The sequence below is a fragment of the Garra rufa genome, chromosome 2, assembly GCF_049309525.1.
Source record: "Garra rufa chromosome 2, GarRuf1.0, whole genome shotgun sequence".
NCBI classification, from domain to species: Eukaryota; Metazoa; Chordata; class Actinopteri; order Cypriniformes; family Cyprinidae; genus Garra; species Garra rufa.
This window is the reverse complement of record NC_133362.1, coordinates 70,320,564-70,341,164: the sequence shown is the minus strand read 5'-3', so window position 1 is coordinate 70,341,164 and position 20,601 is coordinate 70,320,564. Positions and strand designations below refer to the sequence as shown.

Genomic DNA, 20,601 nt, shown 5'->3' with positions numbered 1-20,601 from the left:
GGCATCAGCTTGTGGCGAAGCGCAACCCAAATGCAGCGACGATGATCCCTACACCGCTGTTCTGCTCTCCAGAGCAAATACAGAGCAGTGACACTCTCGATAAATGAGCGATCAACAACAGACATCTTGTAAAAAGATGGCTACCAACGGGGTTCGAAACTTTTTGAAACTTTCGCCTCTGACGCACCTGACGTGCGTAAATTTCGCTTCAAACTTTTGTTTTTATGCGCGTCCATTTCGCTCTTGACGGGTGAATGAACACAAAGTGGTCACGCGTATAAATAGAAGCGGCAGGCGCGAATTTAGACGCGTATTCGCGTTTGGTGTGAACGTAGCATAAGGCGCTGGATTAAGGCTACAGTCTCTTCGGGGGTGTGGGTTTGAATCCCACTGCTGCCAAGACAGAGTTTTGGAAGGCTATTGTGCATACCCAAAAAAAAAAAAAAAAAGTTCTTTGCCCGCATTCCAGAGGCTTTGCAAAGAAGGTCCGGCGGCCGACGTTCTCTCTATCTTTGGGGTGGGGGAAGAGGGCAGAAAACGGCCCACAAAAGCGCAAATCCCAGGGTAGCGTTGCCGAGTGGTCTAAGGCGCTGGATTTAGGCTCCAGTCTCTTCGGGGGCGTGGGTTTGAATCCCATCGCTGCCAGCAGCCATTTTAACCAAGGCAGGGAGGTCCTCTAACCCGCTTGGCATCGGGATTATTTCACGCAAACAGGATTAGACTGCAGCAGTTCTGCAGAGTAAGTATTAGGGAGGCCGTTCCACCTGTGGAAGAGACCCTTGGAGCGCAACCCGACGAGGTAGCATGGCCGCGCGGTCTAATGCTACATTCACACCAAACGGGAATATGCGTCTGGTCCGAGTGTTTTCAATGTTAAGTCAATGGTAAAACGCGTTAACACGCGCCTGGAGTTCTTGCGGCGCGAATGAGGCGCGGCGCGGTAGACGCGAATTCGCCTCATCCGCGCGTCTAGTTCGCGCGAATGGCGCGTTAGGTGCGTTAAGCGCGAATTGTGCTTTTTTGTGAATCACGCGTCTGACAAAAATTCGCGTCTGCTACCCGAGGTGAAAAATCGGAACTTCTGTGTCAATTCACGCCGCGTTAACCAATCAGGAGCTGCTTTATGCTGACCTCCACTCTACAGGAAGGGGGCCACCAGGAGTAGGACTGCATACCCCTGTATAAAGGATGCCTTTACGGCGGCGAATTACAAGGCATCAGCTTGCAGCGAAGCGCGACAAGAAAAAAAAAGGGACCACGAGGGTGAATGTGCCAGGGTAGTGTGGCCGAGTGGTCTAAGGCTCTGGATTAAGGCTCCAGTATCTTCGGGGGTGTGAGTTTGAGTCCCACTACTGCCAAGACAGAGTTTCGGAAGGCTATTGTGCCAACACAAAAAAAAAAAAAAAACGTTTTTTGCCCGCACTCCAGAGGCTTTGCAAAGAAGGTCCGGCGGCCGACGTTTTCTCTGTCTTTGGGGTGGGGAAAAAAGGGCCCACGAAGGTGAACATTCCAGGGTAGCACATTCCAGGGTAGCGTGGCCGAGTGGTTTAAGGCGTTTGAGTTAGGCTCCAGACTCCTCGGGGGCGTTGGTTCAAATCCCATTGCTGCCAGCAGCCATTTTAACCAAGGCAGGGAGGCCCTCTAACCCGCTTGGGAGCGGGCTTGTTTTACGCAAACAGGAATAGACTGCAGCCGTTCCGCAGAGTCAGTATTAGGGAGGTCGTTTGACCTGTCGTAAAGACCCGTGGAACACACCATGACAAGGTAGCGTGGCCGAGCGGTCTAAGGCGCTGGATTAAGGCTCCAGTCTCTTCGGGGGCGTGGGTTCGAATCCCACCGCTGCCAGGGAAATCTTTTGGAAAGCTCCTGAGGCTGCGAAGCGACTGGAGAAGTGACGCTGCATGCTCATCCAAACTTAGCCGCTTTCGCATTCTTTGCCATTTAGCAAAGTCAGTGCTGGAAGCTTGTCCCAGCCTCTGCTCCATTCCAACAGAGGCACACCAATAATTTACAATCATAGGAGAGGTGCAATAAAAAACAAACAAACAATTCAACGAATTTGAAAATTATATTAATGAAAAACAATGAGTAGTCTACAAGAATGGAGACAGCCAATGTCACTCATGGAAAGTTTTGGGTGAAATAACAGCTGCCTGATCATTTTGATTTTAAATGCAACACAGCTGGCTATCGTTTTCACATAAGCCCCAAAAGCCTTGATTAGCGGATTCAGGTGTGCTTGATCATAGATGGACCTCCACTCCACAGGAAGGGGGCCACCAGAAGTAGGACTGCATACCCTGTATTAAGGATGCCTTTACGGCGGCGAATTACAAGGCATCAGCTTGTGGCGAAGCGCAACCCAAATGCAGCGACGATGATCCCTACACCGCTGTTCTGCTCTCCAGAGCAAATACAGAGCAGTGACACTCTCGATAAATGAGCGATCAACAACAGACATCTTGTAAAAAGATGGCTACCAACGGGGTTCGAAACTTTTTGAAACTTTCGCCTCTGACGCACCTGACGTGCGTAAATTTCGCTTCAAACTTTTGTTTTTATGCGCGTCCATTTCGCTCTTGACGGGTGAATGAACACAAAGTGGTCACGCGTATAAATAGAAGCGGCAGGCGCGAATTTAGACGCGTATTCGCGTTTGGTGTGAACGTAGCATAAGGCGCTGGATTAAGGCTACAGTCTCTTCGGGGGTGTGGGTTTGAATCCCACTGCTGCCAAGACAGAGTTTTGGAAGGCTATTGTGCATACCCAAAAAAAAAAAAAAAGTTCTTTGCCCGCATTCCAGAGGCTTTGCAAAGAAGGTCCGGCGGCCGACGTTCTCTCTATCTTTGGGGTGGGGGAAGAGGGCAGAAAACGGCCCACAAAAGCGCAAATCCCAGGGTAGCGTTGCCGAGTGGTCTAAGGCGCTGGATTTAGGCTCCAGTCTCTTCGGGGGCGTGGGTTTGAATCCCATCGCTGCCAGCAGCCATTTTAACCAAGGCAGGGAGGTCCTCTAACCCGCTTGGCATCGGGATTATTTCACGCAAACAGGATTAGACTGCAGCAGTTCTGCAGAGTAAGTATTAGGGAGGCCGTTCCACCTGTGGAAGAGACCCTTGGAGCGCAACCCGACGAGGTAGCATGGCCGCGCGGTCTAATGCTACATTCACACCAAACGGGAATATGCGTCTGGTCCGAGTGTTTTCAATGTTAAGTCAATGGTAAAACGCGTTAACACGCGCCTGGAGTTCTTGCGGCGCGAATGAGGCGCGGCGCGGTAGACGCGAATTCGCCTCATCCGCGCGTCTAGTTCGCGCGAATGGCGCGAATTGAGCGTCTGGCGCGTTAGGTGCATTAAGCGCGAATTGTGCTTTTTTGTGAATCACGCGTCTGACAAAAATTCGCGTCTGCTACCCGAGGTGAAAAATCGGAACTTCTGTGTCAATTCACGCCGCGTTAACCAATCAGGAGCTGCTTGATGCTGACCTCCACTCTACAGGAAGGGGGCCACCAGGAGTAGGACTGCATACCCCTGTATAAAGGATGCCTTTACGGCGGCGAATTACAAGGCATCAGCTTGCAGCGAAGCGCGACAAGAAAAAAAAAGGGACCACGAGGGTGAATGTGCCAGGGTAGTGTGGCAGAGTGGTCTAAGGCTCTGGATTAAGGCTCCAGTATCTTCGGGGGTGTGAGTTTGAGTCCCACTACTGCCAAGACAGAGTTTCGGAAGGCTATTGTGCCTACACAAAAAAAAAAAAAAACGTTTTTTGCCCGCACTCCAGAGGCTTTGCAAAGAAGGTCCGGCGGCCGACGTTTTCTCTGTCTTTGGGGTGGGGAAAAAAGGGCCCACGAAGGTGAACATTCCAGGGTAGCACATTCCAGGGTAGCGTGGCCGAGTGGTTTAAGGCGTTTGAGTTAGGCTCCAGACTCCTCGGGGGCGTTGGTTCAAATCCCATTGCTGCCAGCAGCCATTTTAACCAAGGCAGGGAGGCCCTCTAACCCGCTTGGGAGCGGGCTTGTTTTACGCAAACAGGAATAGACTGCAGCCGTTCCGCAGAGTCAGTATTAGGGAGGTCGTTTGACCTGTCGTAAAGACCCGTGGAACACACCATGACAAGGTAGCGTGGCCGAGCGGTCTAAGGCGCTGGATTAAGGCTCCAGTCTCTTCGGGGGCGTGGGTTCGAATCCCACCGCTGCCAGGGAAATCTTTTGGAAAGCTCCTGAGGCTGCGAAGCGACTGGAGAAGTGACCCTGCATGCTCATCCAAACTTAGCCGCTTTCGCATTCTTTGCCATTTAGCAAAGTCAGTGCTGGAAGCTTGTCCCAGCCTCTGCTCCATTCCAACAGAGGCACACCAATAATTTACAATCATAGGAGAGGTGCAATAAAAAACAAACAAACAATTCAACGAATTTGAAAATTATATTAATGAAAAACAATGAGTAGTCTACAAGAATGGAGACAGCCAATGTCACTCATGGAAAGTTTTGGGTGAAATACCAGCTGCCTGATCATTTTGATTTTAAATGCAACACAGCTGGCTATCGTTTTCACATAAGCCCCAAAAGCCTTGATTAGCGGATTCAGGTGTGCTTGATCATAGATGGACCTCCACTCCACAGGAAGGGGGCCACCAGAAGTAGGACTGCATACCCTGTATTAAGGATGCCTTTACGGCGGCGAATTACAAGGCATCAGCTTGTGGCGAAGCGCAACCCAAATACAGCGACGATGATCCCTACACCGCTGTTCTGCTCTCCAGAGCAAATACAGAGCAGTGACACTCTCGATAAATGAGCGATCAACAACAGACATCTTGTAAAAAGATGGCTACCAACGGGGTTCGAAACTTTTTGAAACTTTCGCCTCTGACGCACCTGACGTGCGTAAATTTCGCTTCAAACTTTTGTTTTTATGCGCGTCCATTTCGCTCTTGACGGGTGAATGAACACAAAGTGGTCACGCGTATAAATAGAAGCGGCAGGCGCGAATTTAGACGCGTATTCGCGTTTGGTGTGAACGTAGCATAAGGCGCTGGATTAAGGCTACAGTCTCTTCGGGGGTGTGGGTTTGAATCCCACTGCTGCCAAGACAGAGTTTTGGAAGGCTATTGTGCATACCCAAAAAAAAAAAAAAAAGTTCTTTGCCCGCATTCCAGAGGCTTTGCAAAGAAGGTCCGGCGGCCGACGTTCTCTCTATCTTTGGGGTGGGGGAAGAGGGCAGAAAACGGCCCACAAAAGCGCAAATCCCAGGGTAGCGTTGCCGAGTGGTCTAAGGCGCTGGATTTAGGCTCCAGTCTCTTCGGGGGCGTGGGTTCGAATCCCATCGCTGCCAGCAGCCATTTTAACCAAGGCAGGGAGGTCCTCTAACCCGCTTGGCATCGGGATTATTTCACGCAAACAGGATTAGACTGCAGCAGTTCTGCAGAGTAAGTATTAGGGAGGCCGTTCCACCTGTGGAAGAGACCCTTGGAGCGCAACCCGAAGGGGGAGCATGGCCGCATGGTCTAATGCTACATTCACACCAAACGGGAATATGCGTCTGGTCCGAGTGATTTCAATGTTAAGTCAATGGTAGAACGCGTTAACACGCGCCTGGAGTTCTTGCGGCGCGAATGAGGCGCGGCGCGGTAGACGCGAATTCGCCTCATCCGCGCGTCTAGTTCGCGTTAGGTGCGTTAAGCGCGAATTGTGCTTTTTTGTGAATCACGCGTCTGACAAGAATTCACGTCTGCTACCCGAGGTGAAAAATCTGAACTTCTGTGTCAATTCACGCCGCGTTAACCAATCAGGAGCTGCTTGATGCTGACCTCCACTCTACAGGAAGGGGGCCACCAGGAGTAGGACTGCATACCCCTGTATAAAGGATGCCTTTACGGCGGCGAAATTACAAGGCATCAGCTTGCAGCGAAGCGAGACAAGAAAAAAAAAGGGACCACGAGGGTGAATGTGCCAGGGTAGCGTGGCCGAGTGGTCTAAGGCTCTGGATTAAGGCTCCAGTATCTTCGGGGGTGTGAGTTTGAGTCCCACTACTGCCAAGACAGAGTTTCGGAAGGCTATTGTGCCTACACAAAAAAAAAAAAAAAACGTTTTTTGCCCGCACTCCAGAGGCTTTGCAAAGAAGGTCCGGCGGCCGACGTTTTCTCTGTCTTTGGGGTGGGGAAAAAAGGGCCCACGAAGGTGAACATTCCAGGGTAGCACATTCCAGGGTATCGTGGCCGAGTGGTTTAAGGCGTTTGAGTTAGGCTCCAGACTCCTCGGGGGCGTTGGTTCAAATCCCATTGCTGCCAGCAGCCATTTTAACCAAGGCAGGGAGGCCCTCTAACCCGCTTGGGAGCGGGCTTGTTTTACGCAAACAGGAATAGACTGCAGCCGTTCCGCAGAGTCAGTATTAGGGAGGTCGTTTGACCTGTCGTAAAGACCCGTGGAACACACCATGACAAGGTAGCGTGGCCGAGCGGTCTAAGGCGCTGGATTAAGGCTCCAGTCTCTTCGGGGGCGTGGGTTCGAATCCCACCGCTGCCAGGGAAATCTTTTGGAAAGCTCCTGAGGCTGCGAAGCGACTGGAGAAGTGACGCTGCATGCTCATCCAAACTTAGCCGCTTTCGCATTCTTTGCCATTTAGCAAAGTCAGTGCTGGAAGCTTGTCCCAGCCTCTGCTCCATTCCAACAGAGGCACACCAATAATTTACAATCATAGGAGAGGTGCAATAAAAAACAAACAAACAATTCAACGAATTTGAAAATTATATTAATGAAAAACAATGAGTAGTCTACAAGAATGGAGACAGCCAATGTCACTCATGGAAAGTTTTGGGTGAAATAACAGCTGCCTGATCATTTTGATTTTAAATGCAACACAGCTGGCTATCGTTTTCACATAAGCCCCAAAAGCCTTGATTAGCGGATTCAGGTGTGCTTGATCATAGATGGACCTCCACTCCACAGGAAGGGGGCCACCAGAAGTAGGACTGCATACCCTGTATTAAGGATGCCTTTACGGCGGCGAATTACAAGGCATCAGCTTGTGGCGAAGCGCAACCCAAATGCAGCGACGATGATCCCTACACCGCTGTTCTGCTCTCCAGAGCAAATACAGAGCAGTGACACTCTCGATAAATGAGCGATCAACAACAGACATCTTGTAAAAAGATGGCTACCAACGGGGTTCGAAACTTTTTGAAACTTTCGCCTCTGACGCACCTGACGTGCGTAAATTTCGCTTCAAACTTTTGTTTTTATGCGCGTCCATTTCGCTCTTGACGGGTGAATGAACACAAAGTGGTCACGCGTATAAATAGAAGCGGCAGGCGCGAATTTAGACGCGTATTCGCGTTTGGTGTGAACGTAGCATAAGGCGCTGGATTAAGGCTACAGTCTCTTCGGGGGTGTGGGTTTGAATCCCACTGCTGCCAAGACAGAGTTTTGGAAGGCTATTGTGCATACCCAAAAAAAAAAAAAAAGTTCTTTGCCCGCATTCCAGAGGCTTTGCAAAGAAGGTCCGGCGGCCGACGTTCTCTCTATCTTTGGGGTGGGGGAAGAGGGCAGAAAACGGCCCACAAAAGCGCAAATCCCAGGGTAGCGTTGCCGAGTGGTCTAAGGCGCTGGATTTAGGCTCCAGTCTCTTCGGGGGCGTGGGTTCGAATCCCATCGCTGCCAGCAGCCATTTTAACCAAGGCAGGGAGGTCCTCTAACCCGCTTGGCATCGGGATTATTTCACGCAAACAGGATTAGACTGCAGCAGTTCTGCAGAGTAAGTATTAGGGAGGCCGTTCCACCTGTGGAAGAGACCCTTGGAGCGCAACCCGAAGGGGGAGCATGGCCGCATGGTCTAATGCTACATTCACACCAAACGGGAATATGCGTCTGGTCCGAGTGATTTCAATGTTAAGTCAATGGTAAAACGCGTTAACACGCGCCTGGAGTTCTTGCGGCGCGAATGAGGCGCGGCGCGGTAGACGCGAATTCGCCTCATCCGCGCGTCTAGTTCGCGTTAGGTGCGTTAAGCGCGAATTGTGCTTTTTTGTGAATCACGCGTCTGACAAGAATTCACGTCTGCTACCCGAGGTGAAAAATCTGAACTTCTGTGTCAATTCACGCCGCGTTAACCAATCAGGAGCTGCTTGATGCTGACCTCCACTCTACAGGAAGGGGGCCACCAGGAGTAGGACTGCATACCCCTGTATAAAGGATGCCTTTACGGCGGCGAAATTACAAGGCATCAGCTTGCAGCGAAGCGAGACAAGAAAAAAAAAGGGACCACGAGGGTGAATGTGCCAGGGTAGCGTGGCCGAGTGGTCTAAGGCTCTGGATTAAGGCTCCAGTATCTTCGGGGGTGTGAGTTTGAGTCCCACTACTGCCAAGACAGAGTTTCGGAAGGCTATTGTGCCTACACAAAAAAAAAAAAAAAACGTTTTTTGCCCGCACTCCAGAGGCTTTGCAAAGAAGGTCCGGCGGCCGACGTTTTCTCTGTCTTTGGGGTGGGGAAAAAAGGGCCCACGAAGGTGAACATTCCAGGGTAGCACATTCCAGGGTAGCGTGGCCGAGTGGTTTAAGGCGTTTGAGTTAGGCTCCAGACTCCTCGGGGGCGTTGGTTCAAATCCCATTGCTGCCAGCAGCCATTTTAACCAAGGCAGGGAGGCCCTCTAACCCGCTTGGGAGCGGGCTTGTTTTACGCAAACAGGAATAGACTGCAGCCGTTCCGCAGAGTCAGTATTAGGGAGGTCGTTTGACCTGTCGTAAAGACCCGTGGAACACACCATGACAAGGTAGCGTGGCCGAGCGTTCTAAGGCGCTGGATTAAGGCTCCAGTCTCTTCGGGGGCGTGGGTTCGAATCCCACCGCTGCCAGGGAAATCTTTTGGAAAGCTCCTGAGGCTGCGAAGCGACTGGAGAAGTGACGCTGCATGCTCATCCAAACTTAGCCGCTTTCGCATTCTTTGCCATTTAGCAAAGTCAGTGCTGGAAGCTTGTCCCAGCCTCTGCTCCATTCCAACAGAGGCACACCAATAATTTACAATCATAGGAGAGGTGCAATAAAAAACAAACAAACAATTCAACGAATTTGAAAATTATATTAATGAAAAACAATGAGTAGTCTACAAGAATGGAGACAGCCAATGTCACTCATGGAAAGTTTTGGGTGAAATAACAGCTGCCTGATCATTTTGATTTTAAATGCAACACAGCTGGCTATCGTTTTCACATAAGCCCCAAAAGCCTTGATTAGCGGATTCAGGTGTGCTTGATCATAGATGGACCTCCACTCCACAGGAAGGGGGCCACCAGAAGTAGGACTGCATACCCTGTATTAAGGATGCCTTTACGGCGGCGAATTACAAGGCATCAGCTTGTGGCGAAGCGCAACCCAAATACAGCGACGATGATCCCTACACCGCTGTTCTGCTCTCCAGAGCAAATACAGAGCAGTGACACTCTCGATAAATGAGCGATCAACAACAGACATCTTGTAAAAAGATGGCTACCAACGGGGTTTGAAACTTTTTGAAACTTTCGCCTCTGACGCACCTGACGTGCGTAAATTTCGCTTCAAACTTTTGTTTTTATGCGCGTCCATTTCGCTCTTGACGGGTGAATGAACACAAAGTGGTCACGCGTATAAATAGAAGCGGCAGGCGCGAATTTAGACGCGTATTCGCGTTTGGTGTGAACGTAGCATAAGGCGCTGGATTAAGGCTACAGTCTCTTCGGGGGTGTGGGTTTGAATCCCACTGCTGCCAAGACAGAGTTTTGGAAGGCTATTGTGCATACCCAAAAAAAAAAAAAAAGTTCTTTGCCCGCATTCCAGAGGCTTTGCAAAGAAGGTCCGGCGGCCGACGTTCTCTCTATCTTTGGGGTGGGGGAAGAGGGCAGAAAACGGCCCACAAAAGCGCAAATCCCAGGGTAGCGTTGCCGAGTGGTCTAAGGCGCTGGATTTAGGCTCCAGTCTCTTCGGGGGCGTGGGTTCGAATCCCATCGCTGCCAGCAGCCATTTTAACCAAGGCAGGGAGGTCCTCTAACCCGCTTGGCATCGGGATTATTTCACGCAAACAGGATTAGACTGCAGCAGTTCTGCAGAGTAAGTATTAGGGAGGCCGTTCCACCTGTGGAAGAGACCCTTGGAGCGCAACCCGACGAGGTAGCATGGCCGCGCGGTCTAATGCTACATTCACACCAAACGGGAATATGCGTCTGGTCCGAGTGTTTTCAATGTTAAGTCAATGGTAAAACGCGTTAACACGCGCCTGGAGTTCTTGCGGCGCGAATGAGGCGCGGCGCGGTAGACGCAAATTCGCCTCATCCGCGCGTCTAGTTCGCGCGAATGGCGCGAATTGAGCGTCTGGCGCGTTAGGTGCGTTAAGCGCGAATTGTGCTTTTTTGTGAATCACGCGTCTGACAAAAATTCGCGTCTGCTACCCGAGGTGAAAAATCTGAACTTCTGTGTCAATTCACGCCGCGTTAACCAATCAGGAGCTGCTTGATGCTGACCTCCACTCTACAGGAAGGGGGCCACCAGGAGTAGGACTGCATACCCCTGTATAAAGGATGCCTTTACGGCGGCGAATTACAAGGCATCAGCTTGCAGCGAAGCGCGACAAGAAAAAAAAAGGGACCACGAGGGTGAATGTGCCAGGGTAGTGTGGCCGAGTGGTCTAAGGCTCTGGATTAAGGCTCCAGTATCTTCGGGGGTGTGAGTTTGAGTCCCACTACTGCCAAGACAGAGTTTCGGAAGGCTATTGTGCCTACACAAAAAAAAAAAAAAACGTTTTTTGCCCGCACTCCAGAGGCTTTGCAAAGAAGGTCCGGCGGCCGACGTTTTCTCTGTCTTTGGGGTGGGGAAAAAAGGGCCCACGAAGGTGAACATTCCAGGGTAGCACATTCCAGGGTAGCGTGGCCGAGTGGTTTAAGGCGTTTGAGTTAGGCTCCAGACTCCTCGGGGGCGTTGGTTCAAATCCCATTGCTGCCAGCAGCCATTTTAACCAAGGCAGGGAGGCCCTCTAACCCGCTTGGGAGCGGGCTTGTTTTACGCAAACAGGAATAGACTGCAGCCGTTCCGCAGAGTCAGTATTAGGGAGGTCGTTTGACCTGTCGTAAAGACCCGTGGAACACACCATGACAAGGTAGCGTGGCCGAGCGGTCTAAGGCGCTGGATTAAGGCTCCAGTCTCTTCGGGGGCGTGGGTTCGAATCCCACCGCTGCCAGGGAAATGTTTTGGAAAGCTCCTGAGGCTGCGAAGCGACTGGAGAAGTGACCCTGCATGCTCATCCAAACTTAGCCGCTTTCGCATTCTTTGCCATTTAGCAAAGTCAGTGCTGGAAGCTTGTCCCAGCCTCTGCTCCATTCCAACAGAGGCACACCAATAATTTACAATCATAGGAGAGGTGCAATAAAAAACAAACAAACAATTCAACGAATTTGAAAATTATATTAATGAAAAACAATGAGTAGTCTACAAGAATGGAGACAGCCAATGTCACTCATGGAAAGTTTTGGGTGAAATAACAGCTGCCTGATCATTTTGATTTTAAATGCAACACAGCTGGCTATCGTTTTCACATAAGCCCCAAAAGCCTTGATTAGCGGATTCAGGTGTGCTTGATCATAGATGGACCTCCACTCCACAGGAAGGGGGCCACCAGAAGTAGGACTGCATACCCTGTATTAAGGATGCCTTTACGGCGGCGAATTACAAGGCATCAGCTTGTGGCGAAGCGCAACCCAAATGCAGCGACGATGATCCCTACACCGCTGTTCTGCTCTCCAGAGCAAATACAGAGCAGTGACACTCTCGATAAATGAGCGATCAACAACAGACATCTTGTAAAAAGATGGCTACCAACGGGGTTCGAAACTTTTTGAAACTTTCGCCTCTGACGCACCTGACGTGCGTAAATTTCGCTTCAAACTTTTGTTTTTATGCGCGTCCATTTCGCTCTTGACGGGTGAATGAACACAAAGTGGTCACGCGTATAAATAGAAGCGGCAGGCGCGAATTTAGACGCGTATTCGCGTTTGGTGTGAACGTAGCATAAGGCGCTGGATTAAGGCTACAGTCTCTTCGGGGGTGTGGGTTTGAATCCCACTGCTGCCAAGACAGAGTTTTGGAAGGCTATTGTGCATACCCAAAAAAAAAAAAAAAGTTCTTTGCCCGCATTCCAGAGGCTTTGCAAAGAAGGTCCGGCGGCCGACGTTCTCTCTATCTTTGGGGTGGGGGAAGAGGGCAGAAAACGGCCCACAAAAGCGCAAATCCCAGGGTAGCGTTGCCGAGTGGTCTAAGGCGCTGGATTTAGGCTCCAGTCTCTTCGGGGGCGTGGGTTCGAATCCCATCGCTGCCAGCAGCCATTTTAACCAAGGCAGGGAGGTCCTCTAACCCGCTTGGCATCGGGATTATTTCACGCAAACAGGATTAGACTGCAGCAGTTCTGCAGAGTAAGTATTAGGGAGGCCGTTCCACCTGTGGAAGAGACCCTTGGAGCGCAACCCGAAGGGGGAGCATGGCCGCATGGTCTAATGCTACATTCACACCAAACGGGAATATGCGTCTGGTCCGAGTGATTTCAATGTTAAGTCAATGGTAAAACGCGTTAACACGCGCCTGGAGTTCTTGCGGCGCGAATGAGGCGCGGCGCGGTAGACGCGAATTCGCCTCATCCGCGCGTCTAGTTCGCGTTAGGTGCGTTAAGCGCGAATTGTGCTTTTTTGTGAATCACGCGTCTGACAAGAATTCACGTCTGCTACCCGAGGTGAAAAATCTGAACTTCTGTGTCAATTCACGCCGCGTTAACCAATCAGGAGCTGCTTGATGCTGACCTCCACTCTACAGGAAGGGGGCCACCAGGAGTAGGACTGCATACCCCTGTATAAAGGATGCCTTTACGGCGGCGAAATTACAAGGCATCAGCTTGCAGCGAAGCGAGACAAGAAAAAAAAAGGGACCACGAGGGTGAATGTGCCAGGGTAGCGTGGCCGAGTGGTCTAAGGCTCTGGATTAAGGCTCCAGTATCTTCGGGGGTGTGAGTTTGAGTCCCACTACTGCCAAGACAGAGTTTCGGAAGGCTATTGTGCCTACACACAAAAAAAAAAAAAAAACGTTTTTTGCCCGCACTCCAGAGGCTTTGCAAAGAAGGTCCGGCGGCCGACGTTTTCTCTGTCTTTGGGGTGGGGAAAAAAGGGCCCACGAAGGTGAACATTCCAGGGTAGCACATTCCAGGGTAGCGTGGCCGAGTGGTTTAAGGCGTTTGAGTTAGGCTCCAGACTCCTCGGGGGCGTTGGTTCAAATCCCATTGCTGCCAGCAGCCATTTTAACCAAGGCAGGGAGGCCCTCTAACCCGCTTGGGAGCGGGCTTGTTTTACGCAAACAGGAATAGACTGCAGCCGTTCCGCAGAGTCAGTATTAGGGAGGTCATTTGACCTGTCGTAAAGACCCGTGGAACACACCATGACAAGGTAGCGTGGCCGAGCGTTCTAAGGCGCTGGATTAAGGCTCCAGTCTCTTCGGGGGCGTGGGTTCGAATCCCACCGCTGCCAGGGAAATCTTTTGGAAAGCTCCTGAGGCTGCGAAGCGACTGGAGAAGTGACGCTGCATGCTCATCCAAACTTAGCCGCTTTCGCATTCTTTGCCATTTAGCAAAGTCAGTGCTGGAAGCTTGTCCCAGCCTCTGCTCCATTCCAACAGAGGCACACCAATAATTTACAATCATAGGAGAGGTGCAATAAAAAACAAACAAACAATTCAACGAATTTGAAAATTATATTAATGAAAAACAATGAGTAGTCTACAAGAATGGAGACAGCCAATGTCACTCATGGAAAGTTTTGGGTGAAATAACAGCTGCCTGATCATTTTGATTTTAAATGCAACACAGCTGGCTATCGTTTTCACATAAGCCCCAAAAGCCTTGATTAGCGGATTCAGGTGTGCTTGATCATAGATGGACCTCCACTCCACAGGAAGGGGGCCACCAGAAGTAGGACTGCATACCCTGTATTAAGGATGCCTTTACGGCGGCGAATTACAAGGCATCAGCTTGTGGCGAAGCGCAACCCAAATACAGCGACGATGATCCCTACACCGCTGTTCTGCTCTCCAGAGCAAATACAGAGCAGTGACACTCTCGATAAATGAGCGATCAACAACAGACATCTTGTAAAAAGATGGCTACCAACGGGGTTTGAAACTTTTTGAAACTTTCGCCTCTGACGCACCTGACGTGCGTAAATTTCGCTTCAAACTTTTGTTTTTATGCGCGTCCATTTCGCTCTTGACGGGTGAATGAACACAAAGTGGTCACGCGTATAAATAGAAGCGGCAGGCGCGAATTTAGACGCGTATTCGCGTTTGGTGTGAACGTAGCATAAGGCGCTGGATTAAGGCTACAGTCTCTTCGGGGGTGTGGGTTTGAATCCCACTGCTGCCAAGACAGAGTTTTGGAAGGCTATTGTGCATACCCAAAAAAAAAAAAAAAGTTCTTTGCCCGCATTCCAGAGGCTTTGCAAAGAAGGTCCGGCGGCCGACGTTCTCTCTATCTTTGGGGTGGGGGAAGAGGGCAGAAAACGGCCCACAAAAGCGCAAATCCCAGGGTAGCGTTGCCGAGTGGTCTAAGGCGCTGGATTTAGGCTCCAGTCTCTTCGGGGGCGTGGGTTCGAATCCCATCGCTGCCAGCAGCCATTTTAACCAAGGCAGGGAGGTCCTCTAACCCGCTTGGCATCGGGATTATTTCACGCAAACAGGATTAGACTGCAGCAGTTCTGCAGAGTAAGTATTAGGGAGGCCGTTCCACCTGTGGAAGAGACCCTTGGAGCGCAACCCGACGAGGTAGCATGGCCGCGCGGTCTAATGCTACATTCACACCAAACGGGAATATGCGTCTGGTCCGAGTGTTTTCAATGTTAAGTCAATGGTAAAACGCGTTAACACGCGCCTGGAGTTCTTGCGGCGCGAATGAGGCGCGGCGCGGTAGACGCAAATTCGCCTCATCCGCGCGTCTAGTTCGCGCGAATGGCGCGAATTGAGCGTCTGGCGCGTTAGGTGCGTTAAGCGCGAATTGTGCTTTTTTGTGAATCACGCGTCTGACAAAAATTCGCGTCTGCTACCCGAGGTGAAAAATCTGAACTTCTGTGTCAATTCACGCCGCGTTAACCAATCAGGAGCTGCTTGATGCTGACCTCCACTCTACAGGAAGGGGGCCACCAGGAGTAGGACTGCATACCCCTGTATAAAGGATGCCTTTACGGCGGCGAATTACAAGGCATCAGCTTGCAGCGAAGCGCGACAAGAAAAAAAAAGGGACCACGAGGGTGAATGTGCCAGGGTAGTGTGGCCGAGTGGTCTAAGGCTCTGGATTAAGGCTCCAGTATCTTCGGGGGTGTGAGTTTGAGTCCCACTACTGCCAAGACAGAGTTTCGGAAGGCTATTGTGCCTACACAAAAAAAAAAAAAAACGTTTTTTGCCCGCACTCCAGAGGCTTTGCAAAGAAGGTCCGGCGGCCGACGTTTTCTCTGTCTTTGGGGTGGGGAAAAAAGGGCCCACGAAGGTGAACATTCCAGGGTAGCACATTCCAGGGTAGCGTGGCCGAGTGGTTTAAAGCGTTTGAGTTAGGCTCCAGACTCCTCGGGGGCGTTGGTTCAAATCCCATTGCTGCCAGCAGCCATTTTAACCAAGGCAGGGAGGCCCTCTAACCCGCTTGGGAGCGGGCTTGTTTTACGCAAACAGGAATAGACTGCAGCCGTTCCGCAGAGTCAGTATTAGGGAGGTCGTTTGACCTGTCGTAAAGACCCGTGGAACACACCATGACAAGGTAGCGTGGCCGAGCGGTCTAAGGCGCTGGATTAAGGCTCCAGTCTCTTCGGGGGCGTGGGTTCGAATCCCACCGCTGCCAGGGAAATCTTTTGGAAAGCTCCTGAGGCTGCGAAGCGACTGGAGAAGTGACCCTGCATGCTCATCCAAACTTAGCCGCTTTCGCATTCTTTGCCATTTAGCAAAGTCAGTGCTGGAAGCTTGTCCCAGCCTCTGCTCCATTCCAACAGAGGCACACCAATAATTTACAATCATAGGAGAGGTGCAATAAAAAACAAACAAACAATTCAACGAATTTGAAAATTATATTAATGAAAAACAATGAGTAGTCTACAAGAATGGAGACAGCCAATGTCACTCATGGAAAGTTTTGGGTGAAATAACAGCTGCCTGATCATTTTGATTTTAAATGCAACACAGCTGGCTATCGTTTTCACATAAGCCCCAAAAGCCTTGATTAGCGGATTCAGGTGTGCTTGATCATAGATGGACCTCCACTCCACAGGAAGGGGGCCACCAGAAGTAGGACTGCATACCCTGTATTAAGGATGCCTTTACGGCGGCGAATTACAAGGCATCAGCTTGTGGCGAAGCGCAACCCAAATGCAGCGACGATGATCCCTACACCGCTGTTCTGCTCTCCAGAGCAAATACAGAGCAGTGACACTCTCGATAAATGAGCGATCAACAACAGACATCTTGTAAAAAGATGGCTACCAACGGGGTTCGAAACTTTTTGAAACTTTCGCCTCTGACGCACCTGACGTGCGTAAATTTCGCTTCAAACTTTTGTTTTTATGCGCGTCCATTTCGCTCTTGACGGGTGAATGAACACAAAGTGGTCACGCGTATAAATAGAAGCGGCAGGCGCGAATTTAGACGCGTATTCGCGTTTGGTGTGAACGTAGCATAAGGCGCTGGATTAAGGCTACAGTCTCTTCGGGGGTGTGGGTTTGAATCCCACTGCTGCCAAGACAGAGTTTTGGAAGGCTATTGTGCATACCCAAAAAAAAAAAAAAAGTTCTTTGCCCGCATTCCAGAGGCTTTGCAAAGAAGGTCCGGCGGCCGACGTTCTCTCTATCTTTGGGGTGGGGGAAGAGGGCAGAAAACGGCCCACAAAAGCGCAAATCCCAGGGTAGCGTTGCCGAGTGGTCTAAGGCGCTGGATTTAGGCTCCAGTCTCTTCGGGGGCGTGGGTTCGAATCCCATCGCTGCCAGCAGCCATTTTAACCAAGGCAGGGAGGTCCTCTAACCCGCTTGGCATCGGGATTATTTCACGCAAACAGGATTAGACTGCAGCAGTTCTGCAGAGTAAGTATTAGGGAGGCCGTTCCACCTGTGGAAGAGACCCTTGGAGCGCAACCCGAAGGGGGAGCATGGCCGCATGGTCTAATGCTACATTCACACCAAACGGGAATATGCGTCTGGTCCGAGTGATTTCAATGTTAAGTCAATGGTAAAACGCGTTAACACGCGCCTGGAGTTCTTGCGGCGCGAATGAGGCGCGGCGCGGTAGACGCGAATTCGCCTCATCCGCGCGTCTAGTTCGCGTTAGGTGCGTTAAGCGCGAATTGTGCTTTTTTGTGAATCACGCGTCTGACAAGAATTCACGTCTGCTACCCGAGGTGAAAAATCTGAACTTCTGTGTCAATTCACGCCGCGTTAACCAATCAGGAGCTGCTTGATGCTGACCTCCACTCTACAGGAAGGGGGCCACCAGGAGTAGGACTGCATACCCCTGTATAAAGGATGCCTTTACGGCGGCGAAATTACAAGGCATCAGCTTGCAGCGAAGCGAGACAAGAAAAAAAAAGGGACCACGAGGGTGAATGTGCCAGGGTAGCGTGGCCGAGTGGTCTAAGGCTCTGGATTAAGGCTCCAGTATCTTCGGGGGTGTGAGTTTGAGTCCCACTACTGCCAAGACAGAGTTTCGGAAGGCTATTGTGCCTACACAAAAAAAAAAAAAAAACGTTTTTTGCCCGCACTCCAGAGGCTTTGCAAAGAAGGTCCGGCGGCCGACGTTTTCTCTGTCTTTGGGGTGGGGAAAAAAGGGCCCACGAAGGTGAACATTCCAGGGTAGCACATTCCAGGGTAGCGTGGCCGAGTGGTTTAAGGCGTTTGAGTTAGGCTCCAGACTCCTCGGGGGCGTTGGTTCAAATCCCATTGCTGCCAGCAGCCATTTTAACCAAGGCAGGGAGGCCCTCTAACCCGCTTGGGAGCGGGCTTGTTTTACGCAAACAGGAATAGACTGCAGCCGTTCCGCAGAGTCAGTATTAGGGAGGTCATTTGACCTGTCGTAAAGACCCGTGGAACACACCATGACAAGGTAGCGTGGCCGAGCGTTCTAAGGCGCTGGATTAAGGCTCCAGTCTCTTCGGGGGCGTGGGTTCGAATCCCACCGCTGCCAGGGAAATCTTTTGGAAAGCTCCTGAGGCTGCGAAGCGACTGGAGAAGTGACGCTGCATGCTCATCCAAACTTAGCCGCTTTCGCATTCTTTGCCATTTAGCAAAGTCAGTGCTGGAAGCTTGTCCCAGCCTCTGCTCCATTCCAACAGAGGCACACCAATAATTTACAATCATAGGAGAGGTGCAATAAAAAACAAACAAACAATTCAACGAATTTGAAAATTATATTAATGAAAAACAATGAGTAGTCTACAAGAATGGAGACAGCCAATGTCACTCATGGAAAGTTTTGGGTGAAATAACAGCTGCCTGATCATTTTGATTTTAAATGCAACACAGCTGGCTATCGTTTTCACATAAGCCCCAAAAGCCTTGATTAGCGGATTCAGGTGTGCTTGATCATAGATGGACCTCCACTCCACAGGAAGGGGGCCACCAGAAGTAGGACTGCATACCCTGTATTAAGGATGCCTTTACGGCGGCGAATTACAAGGCATCAGCTTGTGGCGAAGCGCAACCCAAATACAGCGACGATGATCCCTACACCGCTGTTCTGCTCTCCAGAGCAAATACAGAGCAGTGACACTCTCGATAAATGAGCGATCAACAACAGACATCTTGTAAAAAGATGGCTACCAACGGGGTTTGAAACTTTTTGAAACTTTCGCCTCTGACGCACCTGACGTGCGTAAATTTCGCTTCAAACTTTTGTTTTTATGCGCGTCCATTTCGCTCTTGACGGGTGAATGAACACAAAGTGGTCACGCGTATAAATAGAAGCGGCAGGCGCGAATTTAGACGCGTATTCGCGTTTGGTGTGAACGTAGCATAAGGCGCTGGATTAAGGCTACAGTCTCTTCGGGGGTGTGGGTTTGAATCCCACTGCTGCCAAGACAGAGTTTTGGAAGGCTATTGTGCATACCCAAAAAAAAAAAAAAAGTTCTTTGCCCGCATTCCAGAGGCTTTGCAAAGAAGGTCCGGCGGCCGACGTTCTCTCTATCTTTGGGGTGGGGGAAGAGGGCAGAAAACGGCCCACAAAAGCGCAAATCCCAGGGTAGCGTTGCCGAGTGGTCTAAGGCGCTGGATTTAGGCTCCAGTCTCTTCGGGGGCGTGGGTTCGAATCCCATCGCTGCCAGCAGCCATTTTAACCAAGGCAGGGAGGTCCTCTAACCCGCTTGGCATCGGGATTATTTCACGCAAACAGGATTAGACTGCAGCAGTTCTGCAGAGTAAGTATTAGGGAGGCCGTTCCACCTGTGGAAGAGACCCTTGGAGCGCAACCCGACGAGGTAGCATGGCCGCGCGGTCTAATGCTACATTCACACCAAACGGGAATATGCGTCTGGTCCGAGTGTTTTCAATGTTAAGTCAATGGTAAAACGCGTTAACACGCGCCTGGAGTTCTTGCGGCGCGAATGAGGCGCGGCGCGGTAGACGCGAATTCGCCTCATCCGCGCGTCTAGTTCGCGCGAATGGCGCGAATTGAGCGTCTGGCGCGTTAGGTGCGTTAAGCGCGAATTGTGCTTTTTTGTGAATCACGCGTCTGACAAAAATTCGCGTCTGCTACCCGAGGTGAAAAATCGGAACTTCTGTGTCAATTCACGCCGCGTTAACCAATCAGGAGCTGCTTGATGCTGACCTCCACTCTACAGGAAGGGGGCCACCAGGAGTAGGACTGCATACCCCTGTATAAAGGATGCCTTTACGGCGGCGAATTACAAGGCATCAGCTTGCAGCGAAGCGCGACAAGAAAAAAAAAGGGACCACGAGGGTGAATGTGCCAGGGTAGTGTGGCCGAGTGGTCTAAGGCTCTGGATTAAGGCTCCAGTATCTTCGGGGGTGTGAGTTTGAGTCCCACTACTGCCAAGACAGAGTTTCGGAAGGCTATTGTGCCTACACAAAAAAAAAAAAAAACGTTTTTTGCCCGCACTCCAGAGGCTTTGCAAAGAAGGTCCGGCGGCCGACGTTTTCTCTGTCTTTGGGGTGGGGAAAAAAGGTCCCACGAAGGTGAACATTCCAGGGTAGCACATTCCAGGGTAGCGTGGCCGAGTGGTTTAAGGCGTTTGAGTTAGGCTCCAGACTCCTCGGGGGCGTTGGTTCAAATCCCATTGCTGCCAGCAGCCATTTTAACCAAGGCAGGGAGGCCCTCTAACCCGCTTGGGAGCGGGCTTGTTTTACGCAAACAGGAATAGACTGCAGCCGTTCCGCAGAGTCAGTATTAGGGAGGTCGTTTGACCTGTCGTAAAGACCCGTGGAACACACCATGACAAGGTAGCGTGGCCGAGCGGTCTAAGGCGCTGGATTAAGGCTCCAGTCTCTTCGGGGGAGTGGGTTCGAATCCCACCGCTGCCAGGGAAATCTTTTGGAAAGCTCCTGAGGCTGCGAAGCGACTGGAGAAGTGACCC

The 20,601-nt window shown here is 50.9% G+C and overlaps 18 non-coding genes across 18 annotated transcripts; all 18 read left to right on the top strand.

The window, feature by feature from the left end:
• The first annotated feature begins 563 nt into the window (after positions 1–563).
• On the top strand, positions 564–645 carry trnal-uag (transfer RNA leucine (anticodon UAG)). The gene has a single exon. It is a non-coding gene; the product is annotated as a tRNA-Leu (tRNA).
• A 1,118-nt stretch (positions 646–1,763) lies between these two features.
• Positions 1,764–1,845, top strand: trnal-aag (transfer RNA leucine (anticodon AAG)). The gene has a single exon. It is a non-coding gene; the product is annotated as a tRNA-Leu (tRNA).
• Positions 1,846–2,897: 1,052 nt separating this feature from the next.
• trnal-uag (transfer RNA leucine (anticodon UAG)) lies at positions 2,898–2,979 on the top strand. Its single transcript has one exon. It is a non-coding gene; the product is annotated as a tRNA-Leu (tRNA).
• A 1,135-nt stretch (positions 2,980–4,114) lies between these two features.
• On the top strand, positions 4,115–4,196 carry trnal-aag (transfer RNA leucine (anticodon AAG)). The gene has a single exon. It is a non-coding gene; the product is annotated as a tRNA-Leu (tRNA).
• A 1,053-nt stretch (positions 4,197–5,249) lies between these two features.
• On the top strand, positions 5,250–5,331 carry trnal-uag (transfer RNA leucine (anticodon UAG)). Its single transcript has one exon. It is a non-coding gene; the product is annotated as a tRNA-Leu (tRNA).
• Positions 5,332–6,439: 1,108 nt separating this feature from the next.
• Positions 6,440–6,521, top strand: trnal-aag (transfer RNA leucine (anticodon AAG)). Its single transcript has one exon. It is a non-coding gene; the product is annotated as a tRNA-Leu (tRNA).
• A 1,052-nt stretch (positions 6,522–7,573) lies between these two features.
• Positions 7,574–7,655, top strand: trnal-uag (transfer RNA leucine (anticodon UAG)). The gene has a single exon. It is a non-coding gene; the product is annotated as a tRNA-Leu (tRNA).
• A 1,108-nt stretch (positions 7,656–8,763) lies between these two features.
• trnal-aag (transfer RNA leucine (anticodon AAG)) lies at positions 8,764–8,845 on the top strand. The gene has a single exon. It is a non-coding gene; the product is annotated as a tRNA-Leu (tRNA).
• A 1,052-nt stretch (positions 8,846–9,897) lies between these two features.
• Positions 9,898–9,979, top strand: trnal-uag (transfer RNA leucine (anticodon UAG)). Its single transcript has one exon. It is a non-coding gene; the product is annotated as a tRNA-Leu (tRNA).
• A 1,135-nt stretch (positions 9,980–11,114) lies between these two features.
• trnal-aag (transfer RNA leucine (anticodon AAG)) lies at positions 11,115–11,196 on the top strand. The gene has a single exon. It is a non-coding gene; the product is annotated as a tRNA-Leu (tRNA).
• A 1,052-nt stretch (positions 11,197–12,248) lies between these two features.
• trnal-uag (transfer RNA leucine (anticodon UAG)) lies at positions 12,249–12,330 on the top strand. Its single transcript has one exon. It is a non-coding gene; the product is annotated as a tRNA-Leu (tRNA).
• A 1,110-nt stretch (positions 12,331–13,440) lies between these two features.
• On the top strand, positions 13,441–13,522 carry trnal-aag (transfer RNA leucine (anticodon AAG)). The gene has a single exon. It is a non-coding gene; the product is annotated as a tRNA-Leu (tRNA).
• A 1,052-nt stretch (positions 13,523–14,574) lies between these two features.
• On the top strand, positions 14,575–14,656 carry trnal-uag (transfer RNA leucine (anticodon UAG)). Its single transcript has one exon. It is a non-coding gene; the product is annotated as a tRNA-Leu (tRNA).
• A 1,135-nt stretch (positions 14,657–15,791) lies between these two features.
• On the top strand, positions 15,792–15,873 carry trnal-aag (transfer RNA leucine (anticodon AAG)). Its single transcript has one exon. It is a non-coding gene; the product is annotated as a tRNA-Leu (tRNA).
• A 1,052-nt stretch (positions 15,874–16,925) lies between these two features.
• On the top strand, positions 16,926–17,007 carry trnal-uag (transfer RNA leucine (anticodon UAG)). Its single transcript has one exon. It is a non-coding gene; the product is annotated as a tRNA-Leu (tRNA).
• Positions 17,008–18,115: 1,108 nt separating this feature from the next.
• Positions 18,116–18,197, top strand: trnal-aag (transfer RNA leucine (anticodon AAG)). The gene has a single exon. It is a non-coding gene; the product is annotated as a tRNA-Leu (tRNA).
• A 1,052-nt stretch (positions 18,198–19,249) lies between these two features.
• On the top strand, positions 19,250–19,331 carry trnal-uag (transfer RNA leucine (anticodon UAG)). The gene has a single exon. It is a non-coding gene; the product is annotated as a tRNA-Leu (tRNA).
• Positions 19,332–20,466: 1,135 nt separating this feature from the next.
• On the top strand, positions 20,467–20,548 carry trnal-aag (transfer RNA leucine (anticodon AAG)). The gene has a single exon. It is a non-coding gene; the product is annotated as a tRNA-Leu (tRNA).
• The last annotated feature ends 53 nt before the right edge of the window (positions 20,549–20,601 follow it).